Consider the following 16,312-nt stretch of genomic DNA (forward strand, 5'->3'; position numbering starts at 1 on the left):
GCAAAGTTGCTGCCGCTGACGCTGTTGGCCCAAATGTACGCGGACGTTTCCTAGGCGGCGCGACCGAGAACGAGCGAGCCAGTTCAGCGTGCAAGCATTTTATTTTATATATATACGATGCAATATCTCCCACGAGCCGAAGAGCGAACGAGAACCAAAAGACGAGTCGAAGAAGGCTCCGGAGGCGAGGAGAGAAAGAGACACGAGCTATATAAAGGAGGACACCGAGGGGAGCAACAGGACAAGAACTAAAGAGAAGAGCTAATTTTTCGCGCTAGGAATGATCGGCACGTCGAGTTTCTGCGAATTTTTTCAGCTCGCTATCTATCTTTTTCATTCGATACCTGTATATAGCTCGCGCGTTTTGTACATATAGCCGGACTATACGTGCAGCCGCCGTAGCAAATTTTAACTCGAGTACGGAAAACGAAGCCTCGTGCAACAGCCGTATGTAGTCGCAGCCACAGCCAGCGCGTTATTGAACTTTTCGATGATGAAGATCTTGCCGACGCTTCTGCACTTTATTCCCCCTTAGCCTCTCTTTCTCGCTCGCATTTTTCTTCGCTCTCTTTCTGGCTCGCATGGGTTCGATGAGCCGCGCAAGATTGCGTGAGATGAAGAGAGAGAAAAAGGCGTTGCGTGTGTTTTCAGGATTCTTTGGCGCGAGCGAACGAGTCGAGCCGAGCGATCGCTTGATGGAGACGTACGAGGACTCGTTAAATTTCGCGCGAACGAGCGCGAGAAAAAGTCGATAGGGGAGCAGCAGCGCAGTAGAGCCTGGCAGGCACTGCACTTATGTGCCATCATCATCGCCATCGTCATCATCATCATCATCATCTCTGACCACGGCGAAGCTACACGAGCACGATGAGCCGAGCGAGGGCCTTCAACCGCGATGAGTGTCAAAAAATAAGGGCTATTTTCCCCGTCGCTCATCCCGTGCCGCTTCGCATTCGCTTATATTCGCGTTAATTTGAATTTACCGATTTTTTGCCCGTATATGTGCTGGAGAGGAGGATTAATTGCCGTTTCGGTGTGAATGTCTGTGTGCCTGTGTGTGTGTGTGTGTGTGTGTGTCACTTTTTTGCCGCGTTAACGCCCTTGATCCACGCGCTGGCGATGTGCATACGTCGAGTGGCTGCCGCTTCTGCTTTTTGCTCGTTATAAATCACGCGTGCAAATATTAGAGCATCATCGGAATAAAAGCTTTCGATGAAATTACTCGTTCAGTACACGTTACATAATACGTGCCTTTAAGCCGTCGACGCTTGATTAACTAGATCCATCGAAGGAAAAAAAGCTCTAATACAAGCGGCGCGACGATAAGAATCGAAGGCGATATTTCAAGCTGTAAACGAACGTACAGTGACTCGTAGTATACATGTATTTGCACAACTGTAGATGCATAAAGGTGTGCTCGATTAAGCGCCAACGCGTCGGGGTGCCGAGCGCCCGATATTTGTTCTATTTTGCCAGCAGCCACCCACACTACTCACGGAAATGGTCAATTTCAATTTGAACAAGCCTCGCGCGCGTTTTGGACGATTAAACCGAATGAAGGTGGAAATTGTAATATTTAAACGAGCAGAGTGAGAGCGATTTTTCGAGCTGAGCGCGCGAGAGCCGCTAGCTCTTGCGACGATTTACGCGGGCAAAATAGCGCGTGAAATTTCAACGCTAAGTAGCGCGCTAATTCGAGTGTCACATCAAAGGCTGGCTGTATCCAAAATTTATCGTTGCTTTCCGGTGACGTGTGGAAGGTACAAGAAGAAGACGAGCAAGAAAAATACAGAGGGAGAAAAGGAAACAAGACTGGAAACGAAGAAACCAGTGAGTCGGAATTTCAAAGCCTCCACATCATGGACACTTTTGTGAGTAATACCGTCGATTCGGCGTTGAATTTACCAGTGCATCTTTTTTACGCCGTGGGTGCCTTGTTACATACAGACAAGTACGGCGCACTTTACCGATGAGCTACGATCATTTCCCCACGTGCCCCGGGTCGCGTCGATACGCACACACACTTGATGTTTCGTCTCTCTGTTTCGTGTTGTGCACGCGCACGCAAACCCGAACAAGAATAAAAAAAAAAAAAAGAAATGCAAAAAAGTCAAGTTTCTGACTACGAGTATACATCCATGCACGGATTTCTCGATAAATGTCTCGTGCGCTCGTTTCCAAGGCTTTATGACACGTGTTTACACGCGATCGCTACGCGTCGGGATCGAAAAAATGACGCGCGCTTCGTGTTGCCGAAAAGCCAACTCCTTTGAGCCGCGTCTCTCTGCGAATTGCCCTGTACATTTACGCAGCATGCAGATAGCAGTTGTGTATGCAGAATCGCAACGTTTCTCAAATTCTAATTCCACTATTGATATTTATTTACAGAGAGAGGGAGACGGGGAGAGGATAAGCGAGGCCAAGGACCGTTAGGAGGATTCTCACAAACGACTAAATATTTGGATTTCGCTGCTGCAAAAGCGAGAGAGAGAAAGAGAGACTTGATATTAATAAACCTTCCCTGCATCATACGCAGAGAACATTTATTTTCAGAGAAATACTGCAGCTTTACTCGGCGAGAGAAAGTTTTATAGCAGCAAGAAAAAATGTTTATGCCTATGGGTTCGTGTGTGCGCGCAGTGCAAGGAGCGAATAACAGTCAGCAGGCAGCAGCATGATATACCTGTACAAACATTCAAGTTTACGTAAGAAATGTTTATTTTATCAAAGCCGCGGCGCGCGAGTTATGCGTATTTCGTTCTCTATATCTCTGGGATGCACCCAGAGCTTGCGCGTCGCGAGGCAGTTGCGTGGCGCAGTACAGCCGCCGTTATACATAGCCTTCGTCGTCTCCGTCGTAGAGGGTTACTAAAATATCTCGTGACGTCGCTGCAACTGACTGTCGAGCAGAGGCCCTAAGCGTGTCGTCGCGACGCTATATAGGTACGCTGTTTTTAAAATAAAGTATCCGAATTGCTTCTCGTCGTCGCATAGCAGCGACTCGGCTGTGTATACGGCCATTCTCCCAGTGCGAACGATGTACATACGACGGCCCGTGCAATAGTGACCCGAATTCAGCAGCCGCCGTGAAGCTGGCCAGCGGACCGCCAGAAGTTGCTCAACCTACGACTATTCTCTTATTATTACATGCTAGATGTACGTTCTCTCGGAAAGGCCAATTGTTTCTTTTCTTTCGGTCTATCCTGTGCAGTATACACACTGCCTCGTCGTGTGCCAGTGCACAGCAGTCGGCACATAGGAACGAGCGCGCGAATTTCGCGCAAAACGGATGTAACGCATGACTATCTCGCCCGTGTGTATTCCAAGCCCTTTATTATCTTCTTTTTTTATTTGTCTTTATATACAGAGTAAGAGAGAGAGAGAGAAAGGACTTGGTTTATGTACACAAGTTTTTTGGAACCGGCTGTGCCTGTGCTGCCGCCGCCGCCGCCACCAGCCGGCCGCGTTGGCAAACGGCGCGAGCAAAACTGTCTCTCTCTCTCTTTCCTTCTCTCTGCCTCTACTTGCGAGCCCCGCTGCAGTTTAGCTTTTTGGATTATTATTCGGCCATCCGTTTCCGGCGCAGTTATTCGGAAAATTATGATTACTTACTTATTCGACTATCCGAGCGCATGGAATATTGCGCAGGCTATGGCGCATTATATTCAGATAGATACGTGCGATATTGTTTTGCATTTCTTTTTTTTTTCAAACGCGTACTCGCGCTACGTAGTAGAACTAAAAGCACCGACAGAGGCATTGAATCGTATTTTATGGCCCGTGCATATTCGATGTAGTCCGTGCGTATTTTCTCGGCGGCGTATAAAGCCTCGAAGCGGTGAATCGGTGTTGCTGAGTATGTATATAAAGTCGGAGTTTATGTACGTATTCGCAGTTCGGAGCCAAAGTTTAGTTTTCGTCAAATAGCCGCTCGGCGAGTCATCCGCTTTCGATGTTATCCTCATTTATAAGCCGGTCGCTCGCGACTCGGCTGCACGGGATTGTTGCATGCATGATTCAAGCTGCGGCGATGTATCGAAAAAGCCATCGAGCGAGCGAAGAACGAAGGTGAAGGAGAAGCAAGCAAAGGGTCTGGCCAGAGAGAGAGAGAGAGAGAGAAAAAGAGCACTGCCAGCAGTCTGGCGTGAAACCTTTCCTCGTGATATGAAATATGCATAACAGCAACGACGACGAATGTATATAGTGCTGTATACGACAACGAAGCCCACGCGTGGCCACGACGACGACGACGACCCCCAAAGCCAAATAAATATCGAGCAGCAGGCACCGCACGCATTATGTATTATATCCTATATATAGGTAGACGCACACACACCTCGCGATCGTAAAAACGAGAAATTGCAAGAGAGAGAGAGAACAATTCCGTGGGCGTGTGGCTGTTGTATAAGTATATGTATATATAGCGAAGCCACAGCCGCTGCCAACGCGTCACCCTCGCAAATGCAGAAAGTTTTTCCGCGTTTAACGCAAAAACGCAATACACGCGATACACGGCAGACTCGGGCGCGCTTTTACGCACGGATGCAGGCCGAAATACCTTGGCGAATTGCGAACTGGCTCATATTGCACGTATATGCGCTCTGTATATTGGTGCATCGGCCGAAACATATGGCTGCCGCCTCATTTCCCTCTGTCTCTCTCTTACTCACACGGCTTTATATACCGCGTGTGTGTGCAGCTATACATAATGTACCCTCGTCGCGAGTCTGCTATCGTCGCTCCTCCCACCTCCGGCTGGCCTCGTGTGGGTACCTTTGCGCATTTATATATGGTACTCACACACGTACAAAGCTTATACACCTCGTATACCGCACGTACCTGTTAATAATCATACGTTTTGGACGCCGACGCCGACGCCAGTTCGCGAGTCCCCCTTCCCTCTTCTCCCTCTCTCTCTCTCTCTATCTCTTTTTCTCTTTCTCTGTTTATTTCGCCTCGTCGACTGCGTGCGCCAACAACGAACGAGCGTACGAAGCAAGGCATGGCATGTATAGAAGGCAGACCAAGGCGAAATCCAGCAAAATAGAGTCATTATGCCCGACGATGACCAGGTTTCCGCACCTGTCCGCCGCAGGTGAGAAACTCGTTCTCTCTCTCTCTCTCTCTCTCTACTCACTCAGTTCTCCCTACCTACCTACTTATCTACCTACACGCATGTATACTTACACATATATATTCATCGACTGGGCGTCGAGACAGGTATAAAGTCCACTACTGCTGCGACTACTACTACTACTACTACTACTACTAGAACTACAACTACAACTGCCTGTATACAAGTTTACTAACTAACTGCTATCGGCGGCGGGGCTTTTTTACGAGTCTCGGGCACGCAGCGCGCCAGGACGAGTTGGAGCGACTGCACCACATGTGTGAGTGCGTGTGTAACGTGTGCTCAGGTATAAGTGAGCGTGCAGCGGATAAAAACGACGACAGGCCCTACGCGGATAGAGTCATTACGTATGAATATCGAGCCCGACCGACGACTACTTAGCGGCTCTCTTGTATTGGCTGGGCTGCGCAGCACGCACGCACGCACGCTCGGCTAGCACTTGAATGTGCTACATACTCGTAACTCCAGCCGAGAGAGAGAGACTCGTACTCACGAGTTTTGCTCTTTCGAGTCCGACTCTAGTCTCTAGGTCGGCTACAACGCTGCCTATTAGCCCAAGTACAAATAGCTGCGCACCGCACTCGCTGCTCTACGCGATCTCTGCGCTGTGCACCGTAAAGCCAGACAATCTCTTGTGCGCTCGCGAAATCTGGCCAATTTTCGGTAGCCAATGTTCACTGGTGCGTTTCAGCGCCTTTGTTGGTATTATACATTTATTGAACCCGTTTCGCTCGCCCGCTATCCTCCCTGCCCTGCCTTTAATGGGATTCGTTATAAGTGTGCAGCTTTCTGTCTGTGTCTGTGTGACTGTGGCAACGCACGCACTTGCGCGTTTGCGCGATATACATGACTGCTCCGATGCTCCTGCATCTATGCGTGTTTCTGACTGCGAGCAATGCGATGGGGGGCCCCACTGTATATTCCGCCCTGCCGCTCGTTACATCCTATACATGCGGACGGTGACGATTTGTAGCGGCGACGACAACGACTGCACACTGCCCCGCTGCAAAATAGTAGCAATATTAGTCCTATGTGTGCACACTACCTAGAGACAAATATCAACGCACTGCGGGGGTCTTTCTTCGGCCTACATGTACGTATAACTAACTCCTCGAGGATGTTAGGCTTGCGCCGACTTATGCGTACAGCAGCAGCGATCAACACCTACCCTAGACGGATCCGTTTTTCAGGAACAGTTTCGAAATCGTAGAGCTATTGCGAGAAATAGGAAATTCCACTATTCGGACGAATAATAAAAACGTCATATAAAAACTGAGTACTGCTACTTTAAAGAAGAATCAATCAAACTATATAATAAATAAGTACATCAATTCCCGTAACATTTTTTTTATATTACAATTCGCAGAATCGAATGATATCGTTAGAATTACTCGAAGAATTTAATTTCAGTTAAAAAATTTTGAGCGATCGGTAAACGAACATAAAAATTGTTTTCCAAGACATGGTCCATCGATGGAAATTGCTACTTTTCTATATGATAACAATATCTCCCGGATAGTTTTTGCCCATGCATTCAATGCTAGAATTTGAATTTTTCTATGTACAACAATGTAATATTTTTAAAAAATCGAAAAATCAATTTTTCTGAGAAAAAAAATCATTTTTGACGGTAAAAATAATGGCACCATTCGATTTTCAGAAAAAAATGATAACTTTTTTTAACATTTCTCAATCGTTTAAAATCGAGTTTTGATGTTTTTTTTTCAAATACGTAAAGAGGTCCCTTTTTCATTCATAATTTTGAATTATTATCGATTGAAGCTTTAAATTTTCCATTTTTGTCAGCACCTTCGTGAATCCAAAATATACCCCAAAAATGGATCAGTCTGTCACATACACACAAATATCAATGTACATCTCTACCGTTGCAATCGTCACCTATGTAGTTCAATATTTTTTCGCTCCATCTCTCTCCCATACGCGGCAATTCGTAGACCTGCAGGGCTTTTAGTGATTATACGCTTTCGATTCGATTCATCTCGTCCATCCACCGTTCCATTGCCTGGACATGTTGGCGTGTGGATGTGACTACTCGCTGTGTTATGTATTACGTCTGTTATGTGTGTGTGCACAAGCGCATCCGAGATCTTAATTCCCTTTTATTGCTTTTTCCCCGTTTTGAATAGTTGAATATTTGGCACACACACACACACACCCAAACGGTTATGAATGCATTTAATGGCTATATACAACACGTAGATGTGCTGCCTGCGTAAGTGCGCACTGCAGGATCAAGCTAGCTATTGGTTATATACGCTTTTGCATGTGCATAATACGAGATCGAGCGAGTAAGTATTAAGGTCGCTCGATTGGAAAGTAGGTCCTTGGCCTTGTCAATAATGTTCAACGATCCACACGCATAGGAAAACTAAATCATTGAAAACACGCTTAATATACCTGCCGCCCGCCTATCACGATTACATCACGTATGCATATTAAATAAAACGAGACCAAGAGATGGATTAGACTCGTACGCATGAGTTATCATTTTATGTTCTTCGTTCTTGACACTCGCCTAGCATTTTGAGCTTTCATATGTACAAGCTACTAGAATGCGATACAATTTATTATTATTATTATTTTTTTTTGCATTCATTCAGACACAAGTATACTTATCGGGTGTTATACATGAAAAGCGAATTCTATATACGACACAGACACGCATACACACAGATCGAAACACGAAGCTTTTGTTATTCAACACGTGCAATCTCCGATGAATATTGCTCTCTTTCGTTCAAATCGGCCGAGCGGAATAACGATTTTTCAACGATTCTTCATTGTATTTTTTTGTTTTCACGATTCGCCTATCTTTATGAGCGTAAACTTTTCAATTGTCCAATGCTAGATTCTCTCTCGTGTGCACTCGTCTAGTAGCATGCCACAGATGACTTTGGCTCTCGCAACAAAACAATACTTTTAATTGTTCTATGTAAGCCAGCAGCAGACCACTTTCAATCTTCTCCTCTCTAGCTCTAATAAACATTTTTCCTAGCCATTCGAGGGCATTTCAAGTCTGACATGTCACGACTATTTCAGAGGACAACGATTGTCAATGATTAACGTTTTTATTTATATACGTTATTTCATTGTCACTCGCTTTCAAATACGCAAATATACGCACTTGGGAATTCAGATCGATTTTGAATTTATGAATTCAAATGCGAGTTGAAACTGGAAGTTTTCACTCTCTAAAATCAAAGTATTGATTAAGCTTAGTACTTATCAACCCATTAATCAAATGTGTGTTATTTGTTATTCATTTTGATTTACCAACGTCGATTAAACTTCTTTTAATTATAATTCCTAAAAGCATCGTACGAAAAAATACTTCATTTTTCTTGGTATTATTAAATGTTCGTGCTTAAAAAATATCACTGACATTTCAATTATACTGTCTGATAGGAAATACAAATTTTATTGAAAATATTTCATATTTGGATTTAGCTTCTAAAAGCGTCACAGACTACTGAATGTTAGACGGAAACGGCAAGAAGACTGCACAATCGTTTTAATTTTCAATTCCGAATTAAATCATAAAGTCACTTCAGAATTTAGAGAGAAGGATCAATTTAAATAAAATTTGGAATAAAAAATAAATTTTAATCTAGTTTAACGATAGAATCCAAAAATTCATCGATTTATCAGGTTGAGCTGCGTACAATTTAAAGCTTAAAATATAAGTATGATTGTATTTTTTAATAATTTTTCGACATATTTAACCCATAGTCACATATCAAGTACAGCAAAGTACCTAATGGATTTTAACAACAAATTTACGAGTACAATTATTTACGTAGCCCGTTTCCAATTTTTTTTATGAAATACATATTCAGTGAAACTTATGATTGCGCTGGCATACAACAAAATCAAAACAGATCATTACTTCATCAGGTTATGATTCATCAATATCGATGTTAATCCTCACGTCAACGATTTCATAATTTTAAAGTCCAAAGGTAAGTCTCCAAATAGCACGTAGAAGATTAAGAAAAAGAAATGTTTTAATGTTTATGATGTAGACAGAAGAATAGCAAAAAAGGGACCTGTAGAGAGAAATCTTAGACGTCAATTAATTAATAGAGTCACGAAGACAGAAAATTGGAACTGAATCTACAGTATGTTTGAAATGATCAAATTTTAAAAGTGCTGATCGATAGAAAAACAAAGATCACAGAACGCGCGTCTAATTGAAATACGTTATACATTTAAATGGCTTCGATCTACACAAGTGTGAAATAGTTGTAGAAAACAACAAGTAACACTCTCTAAAATAAAAAGCACAACGGAAAGAAAGTATTTTTCCTTAAATTTTAGCTATAAAAACATGAAAATTGTTAAGTAAGGGCTTGAAATCTTTCGTGCGAGTTGAATAGGATAATTTTTCTAACGAATAAGTACGCTGAGCCGACAAATCCCGAGTGCAGGCCGCTTGGCGTTGATGTAGTGCAGCGGACCGAGATGTGGGGGGTATATCACGCTACGCTGCGGCCGAACTTACACGCAAACTCGTCTGAATAGTCGCTATTTACTGGTACGCCGAACGAAATCAAAGCAGTTTAATTACTATGTTTGTTTAACGCTTGCCACGCGGATCCTAATACCCCGCGCGCTCGCGTATACATTTATATACACATAGCACAAGTATAAATGAAGTGATGAATGACGGACATTTAAAGCGCTGTATAGATGCACGTAACTGGTAATCGTGTTACGCCTCGACGTGCATATCGAGCTCGATAAAACCGTCTCGAAACCTCGATGATTTGTGAGTACTCGACGAGGGACTCGTCCTTATACGCGCCTAATGACCGATTAAAAAGCTGTTAACATTTGTATTTATGTCCGGCTATCTTTCATCAAGCCCCGTGCAAAGTACACTTTTCTGTCTTGAATAAATAAGAAATTACGAGAACTATAGCTACCAAAGAATTAGATGATGCAAATTGGCCGCTCAGGAGACGTTTGGTAAGGGGCAAAAATCAATTGTGCATTTCCGTGTTCGCGCGCGCACTATATCTTTACGGCTGAAACGCATAAAAGAAGACCAAAACACACGTGCGTGCGTACGTGCGATGTTTGAATTTACACATAATATGCTATAAAAATGTTTCACATAAAGAGCAATAGTGAAAAGTTTTTTTGCGCATTATTTATTCAGAGTCAACAAACAAACCCTCAAGCAACGTTGGTGTGCCACGCGATATATATCAAAAAGGAAAGAAAAAGAAAAAAGAAGTCGACTCGAGCGAGAAACCCATCATAATGTGTACATATAGATTACAGCGGGCGCTGGAGTGCGTGTTATACGCGCGCGCCGGAGAGAGCGAGAGGCGAAAGAGAAGAAGGGGAGCGCGGAAAAGGAGGAAAACATTTTTTCCAAGTGCGGGGAGAAATCATCCTCGTACATAGGATATATGTATAGGAGGCAAAAGCGCGGGCAAACTTTTTTCTGCCGGGGTTTCTCATAACCATTTACGAGGAACGTAATAAACTCAACTACCGTCGGCGGTAGCAGTATAAGTTGAACTCTTCACCCAATATCTATATGTATATGCACAAACACGCGCGCACAGAGTTTCGACTACATAAGGTAAAGAAAGTCTTCCTCGGGGAGCATACGGCTACACAGCTTAAGATTCGTAAAATTTTTCTCATAAGCCTCTTTTACTCTTCGCGCGCGTGAGCGAGAGAGAGGGGGAGAGCTCGGGTCAGTAGCCAGTTGGTAATAATCGAAAGAAGCGAGTGAGTGAGTGGAAGGGAAACTGCGAGAAGCGATACGGTCTCGCTCGCGAAGGATAGACTCGTTAGGATTTACAAGCGCTAAGAGAAGAAATTTTTTATGATAGGGACCGGCTTATAACTGCAGGTAGCTACGAGTAGTAAATTATTACCCAGTAGTAATATCTGCAACGGCCTCAGCAGCAGCAGCTCGGGCTTCGCTCGCTTACATACATATATACCTATACATAATACACGAGAGAGCTGATAATAAATACCATCATGAGCGAGCCCAAAGAGAGAAGCTTCGTTACGATGATTGATTGACCATTTGAAACGAGATTATCACCCATTGAGGATTAACATGGAAAAGCCCTTTCTGACGCTTTATTGCAAATACATTTAATTTGCTGCTCGCGTCCACTGCCACTGAGAGCTCACACTTTTTCTTTTCTTCTTCGACACTTGGCCTTGCATCATCGGATTGTCACAAAAACGATCGATATCGATGTAGCTCAAAACTTAAGATGCGATTTCAGAAATTTCTTTGGTACTTTCTAATTTCTTTTTTCTCTGCGTAGTCTTGGATTCAATGGGTTAGATATTTGTGTACGTGATCGGGAAATTGAACTCTTTCTGTGGTCAACAGAACGCCGATTCCATCGCCACAGCAGTAACCATATTTCGAATCTATTTTATCAGTACGGACAAATCATTGCATTCGTTGTGTTCGATCGAGATCCGACTACTAATTGCCATCATGGGTAATTAGAGAATGCGGGACTTTTCACACGTTTCCAACAAATTGAGAATACGAGAGCAGAAGAAAAAGAAAGGATTGGAAACCGAGTAAATGTCCGAGTGTTCCGAGCTCGTAAATATTGTAGGTAAGGGGACAAACCACGCATGTGTAAACTACAATAATAGAGAAATAAAAATGTTAATAGCTGTTTGGATGTATTACATAGTTTGAAAGGCAGGTGAACGATGAAAGTATAAATACTGTATTTGAGATAAAATCTTCAGAAATATCGTGTCGGAAAAAATTGGTTCACTGTACGGATTCAGGTCGGTGCTTTTTGCTTATATATTCGTGCAATATACTAATACGAAACCTCTTTTAATATGACGATATAATGATAATGGATAAGCGCGGCGCGTGGTTATTTATTTTTCAAAGTTTTGCTGGTCAGGCCATGAGGTTTTGTAGTAATAATAATAATAATAATAATAATAATAATAATAATAATAATAATAATAATAAGGAGAATTTATAGAAGTGAATTTTACAATTGCATATTACTGTTGCTTTTAACGAATTAAAAAGTTTGAAGATGACACAGCAGCGCCTGCTACACTTTTCGTTATTTTTTTTTTTTTTGCAAATTCCTAAATACTTATTACGTGGAGATAAAGCGCATACAGCTGACTTGCCCGTGCCTAATAACGATAAAAACACTCAGCGCGCGAAAGTACAATTTATACGGCTCGCTTGTGAATCAAAAAGCTAAAAGTTTAAGATATTTTTTCGGTCATTTCAGAAAGATTAAAGAAATTGAGGTGATGGATGAAAAAAAATAAAATAAGACGAGAAAATCTGGACCCCCTGCACACGCGATATGCGTATGAAGCTCAATTAATAATGAATTTAGGGAAACACCTGTACGGCAACATAAGTGACGAATCTATGAAATATGCACTGGTAGATATGTAGATGCTCGTAGAGTAACAGACGCACTCGCACGGATACATATTCAGAGTCGATCTCGCGCTTGAAGTGAATTCCTTTCTTTTTTTGTTTCGAACGAAGGAAAAAAATACACATATTCATAAGATAAAAACCATCTTTACTTATGCGCGCGAGGCATTAATAATAATCGGCGAGACACTTTTCAAATAGTCGGTGAGTCATGAAAAAAAGAGACGGAGAAGGAGGAGGAGGTGCACACCAGCACCAAAAGTGTCGGTTGCTTCTGTCTACGTGGATGAACTTTAGGTACGTGCGTGCGCACTCATATCGCAACTCTCTTTTTGGCTGTCTGCTGTATTTTCATCGGCGCTCAAATCCGCACTCGCGGTCGTCGAGTCGAGCCGGCATAGATAGGGTGTGTGCGCGCGGCGCTTGAAATCAAAGACGCAAAGCGCGCGACGCCCCGGGAAGCCCGAGAGAGAAAGAGGCACGAACGAACGAACGAACGAAACAACGGGCGAGCGAGCGAATACACCAAGACGAAGAAGAAATGGAGGAGAAGCTGAATAAAAGAAGAACTCGTGTGTGCATATGCACAGGCCTGTGCTGTACATGCGCAGAGCAGTGCGAAGAAGTAAAAGAGTGAAGAAGTATAAGAAGGAGAGCGAGAGAAGCACGAAAGTCACGCGATGATGATGCTGCCGTATAGCCCTCTTGAAAAAAACACACCAGGGATTTACACGTGTAGAGCAAGTCGTCGAGTTGGTGCACGCAGTCTTTCCTCTCTCTCTCTCTTTTCCGCACGTATAATGCACAGAGGTGTGCGTGTATGTGTGCACGATGATCTGCCCTCCACCCCAGCCTCTTTCCAGCTCGACTCCTTTATGGAAATATATCCAGGCAGGGTGGGCCCTTTCGCTCAGCCCTTTCCGCTCCCTCTCACACTTGCTTCTCCGGTACGCATACATATTATACGTACACACACGCACGTATTATTTATACTTCTCTCGACGATTTCTCGCACTTTTTGCACTCTCCTCCGAGCCATGCAGCACATACAGATCTGCGGCGCCCGCCTTATCCCGTCCTTTTTCCTTTTTTATTTTCGTGGAATAATACAAAAAAGGCGCGGATATACGCAGAGAGGACCGATATCTGTCTTTAGTCTACGTCTCTCCCCTGTATCATTTTATCCTCATTCAGAGCATCGAATTATAATATCCGGGCGCGAAGCAAAGCGCGAGATTGTGTCGCACGCAGGTGCATATACATGGGTTTCCGTCTGGCCTCGCGACATCATCATCGCTGCAGTCGGCAGAAATGCCTTAAAATATAGATATTCGAGCTGCGAAGCTCGGTCGAAAAAAAAAAGTGAAAATTGCACGAGCGAGAGACGTCATTGTCGTCGCCGCAGTCGAGTCTCTTCTTTCCAATAATGCATGCGATGAGCTCGCCCGGATGATTTATCTTTCAACGAGGAGTTTTGTTTGGCTAAGATTTCGAGCACTGTACACGATTTATGTATGTGTACGATATAGGCGAGTTGGTGCGATGATGGTCGCCGTTAACCCATCTAACGTGTTGACTTTGCATCGAATTTATAATAAATATTTGACTTTTACGATGACGCATCGCCACACGACCATACATACACGTACGTGCACGATATATAAAATATATGTAGAAGGCAGGACAATCGAGGCACTATGACTCCCGACGATTGGCCCGGTTATTTTTCTTTTATTTGCTTTATGACGTTCTTTCGGCAGCAGCAGCAGTTGAGAGCTTTCAAAGTATATAGCTCGCGCGCGACGGACATTAAGCGGATTAGAATTAGAGCGCAAAACGAGCCCCGATTCTGGCACATATAGCATGCGCGGCCTGTGCAGCTCGCGAGCAACGAAGCGCGGCTCTATTTGCCCGGAACGACGATTGTTTCTTTCAATTTCAGGCTATAGTCGTTTAGTGCAACGAGTGACTCTGCCAAAGCTCCAAGGCGACTCGCTCTAATTACCAGTTGCCTCCTCCTCGTCGTAGCTACAACTGCAAGTGCAGCTAAGCAACAGCTACGGATAAATGGAGGACGGAGCTGGAATCGTGAAATCAGTGGATGAAAGAAAGCGAGAAAAAAAATGTAAATTTTCAAAGTCGCCTTGATTAGTGCATATTTGCCTAGCAGCTTATATTATATATAGTACATAGAGGGGGTAGAGAGAGAGAGAGAGAGACAAAAGACAGCCGTAGGCTTTTCCACATAATGCAGAGGAAAGTTTGAACAAACGATCTCGGCGTACTGCTCCCGCGCGGGGGTGGTCCTAACGTTATAAGATCGGAAAATATAATCAGCGCAGTTCTCTTTCCCTGGCACACAGCTGCGTTATTAGAAAGACAAACACACGAGTCGGTATATACGTATTCGCTGCGGTATACGTACACGGACACGAGCACGGAGCACGCGTACAGGGAGAGATGAGAAATAAGTGGCATTGTCTATCGTCTTTCAGCAGCTATACTCCAGATCTTACACGGAGTGCGGGCTGCTGCGAGGCGCGCGCGGGGCCACGAGCAGTTTGGCGATGAAAGATAAAGCGGCCGATGCAAATTGCCAGACCTCGTGCTTCTAACTAATTAAATATTTGAAGCGATCGATCAGTTACACAATCATCAGCACGAGTTATAGAGCTGCTTTCTACGACGACTGCTACACGAGCGAGAGAAACTGTGCATCTCTCGCCCTCTTTCTTCGTCGCAAATAATCCGAAAGCTATTTACTGCCAAGAAGCGTCAATATTCTCCGAAACAACAGGCCAAGAGAGATATAATAAAGTTTCGTCTTTCATCAATAGGAATTATCGGTCGGTGGTCGGCGGGGCAATCGACACCGAATGTATCGAATGTAAGCTGCGATCGAAAGCTCATCGTTGTCGCGCGCCTTGTAGTGCGTTAAAGCAAAAGCGCGCGTTTGACCGAAATGCGCGAGCCGCATCCTGGACCTTTTACTTTTTACCTTTTCAAGAACGAGCTCCTACAGTGTACCTATGTGTGTGTGTGTGTGTTTGTTTGTTACACGATCTCGATCGTGCGCAGTGGCCTTGGCTTTCCGATCGACTATCTTTGTCGTCGTCGTCGTCGTCGTCGTCATAGTTGCCCTAGCTAGGCTCCTCGCTATTATTCGCAAGCGGCCGCAGCTCGTATGCCTACGGCGAAACAAATAATTGCTTACATCTCTCTCTCTCTCTCTTTCCAAGCGCGACTTATCGCACTCGTGAATCGATATTGTGCATATCGCGAGAGAGACGCTCTTACTCTCTCGCAGCAAACTAATGACTACCGGAAAACGGTAACCCTATACACGGCCGGCTCGTTTCTTCATTTTTTGCCTTCTTCCTTTCTCTCTCTCTCTACTCTCTTTTCTTGCTATGGCTCGAGCCGCGTGCGATGTGCCTATGTATCTGTATACACTGGGTATTTAGCTCTCTTTCTATCCAGCTTGCGCCTACGTGCAAAGCTTCCTCTTGCAGAAAGTCGAGGCAAGCAGAGGCTTTTCTAATGGTTAATTAAAAATGCACGAGCTTGTATGCGGTCATAATAGCTCGGAGCCGCTCGCGACCAAGAAAGAGAAAGGTTTTCTTAGTGCGTGCTCGTATGAGCTATAATATTATATAAAAGCTGCTGATACGGGAGAAAGAAAGAGCCTCGAACGTGTAGGTGATATTTTTTTATTTGCGTTTGATGATCCGTGCGTG

The sequence above is a fragment of the Trichogramma pretiosum genome, unplaced genomic scaffold (genome assembly GCF_000599845.2).
Source record: "Trichogramma pretiosum strain Unisexual culture from Peru unplaced genomic scaffold, Tpre_2.0 scaffold16, whole genome shotgun sequence".
Lineage (NCBI taxonomy): Eukaryota > Metazoa > Arthropoda > Insecta > Hymenoptera > Trichogrammatidae > Trichogramma > Trichogramma pretiosum.